Source organism: Nothoprocta perdicaria, unplaced genomic scaffold (genome assembly GCF_003342845.1).
Source record: "Nothoprocta perdicaria isolate Ctin4 unplaced genomic scaffold, notPer1 scaffold_32, whole genome shotgun sequence".
Taxonomy (NCBI): domain Eukaryota; kingdom Metazoa; phylum Chordata; class Aves; order Tinamiformes; family Tinamidae; genus Nothoprocta; species Nothoprocta perdicaria.
This window is the reverse complement of record NW_020455555.1, coordinates 5,352,756-5,354,432: the sequence shown is the minus strand read 5'-3', so window position 1 is coordinate 5,354,432 and position 1,677 is coordinate 5,352,756.

Genomic DNA, 1,677 nt, shown 5'->3' with positions numbered 1-1,677 from the left:
CTCTCTGACTCATTACTACTTGCTTAAACAGTTGTTTGCTCTTTATGACCACCATGATAGTAAAAAGTCCTATCACCTTTACAGTAAGCTGAAGGGCTGACAGGTACTGTTAGGTCTGTACAAGGTTGTTAATACTCCATCTTCAGGGACAATACTTATCACTGGCCTTTCTTTCCATATTGTATTGTGACTTGTCTAATAAAGTGCAACACAGTCATTTTCCTCTCTCAGTCACTCCCCAAACCACAGTGAACTACCGCCTGAGCTGTCTCTGTACTGCTATGATGCTATGCCATCTGTAACACTCTCGTCCCTTCTAATACATTAACCCATCTTCCAACAACAGAGCCTGAATAACGAGATTCAATCCATCACTAACATGAGCACAGCCCTCGTCTGTGCCATTTCCACTCATTTGATTAGCTTTCCTTCCCTTTCTGTTCAGGACAGGAACAAGGCAATATTTTCACTTTCTTATTTTCCACAAGTACAAACACACACATTATTTTGAAGTTCTGCCTAATTTAAGCATTATCACTTTGATTTACTTGAGATAAGTAAGACCCAGGAAAGACTATGCTACCTATTGAAAAGCAAACTGAAACATTATGCATTTGAATAATTTTTATGGTAGCCCTACGCCTTTCGCTTGAGAAACCTGGCTGCCACACAAACTGCACTTGGCAGGCCCAGAGCCCAGTGAGCTATCTCTGCCTATTACTGCAGTCTAAATTATAGGTGCAGCTGAATAATATTCAGTAGAAAAATAAATTATATTAGTGAAGAGATTTACAGTATAGCAATAAAAAGGACCCCGGGAAAGAAGCAAAGAGCACTGTGGGGATAAGATTCATATTTTATCCTAGCTGATTAAACTGATTCTGAATCTGTGCATACAGATACAATGTCTAGAAGCACTAACAAAAGGTATCGATATAAGACATCAAACTGATCATCCAGAGCAGTGTAATTTGAAAAACTCCATTGCTGCTATTATGAAGCTGAAACCTTTCCTCTGAACAGAAATTTCAGTGCAAGGCTGGGTTTTTCTGCAGGATGCAATTGTCAGCTCTATCCCAGAGCACCTCAGACCTCCACACACACAAGGGCAGCCACTCACCCGCATATACTACTGCATACCTTCGCAGCTTCAGTGATCACACCTGACCGTGCCACTTCAGGACAAATTTTGTCATTGCCTCCCTTCCCAACTTCTACTGAAGTATCCATATTAAAGACTAACACTTTAATTTAATTTTAGTTTTATTACCTGAGGTATCCTAAACACTGCTTTACTCTTACTTGCAGATTCACATGCCTTGCTGAAATCTGGATATTATACTGTTCTCAGAGGATAGGTATGTAATCTGATTCTTATTTGCAGCATCCTGAGCAAACAGTATAAATTACACCTACACCTATGGCAAGGCTCTTTACACTGTCACTACAATTTAAAAGATATCTTAGCCTGAGTAAGAATTGATTTTGTTAGAAATCCATGTTCTCTGTCCTGCTTGCTTAGACATACCATTTCCAGTTTCTCTGCTGCTTGTATGCGAGGACAGTCTTGCATGAATATGGGGYACACACACTGGCTTCTTCATAGTAAAGAAAAGGAAACTTAATTTTCTGCTTCAGAAAACAGAATTGCTGGTTCACAAGGTCATCAAATACCAA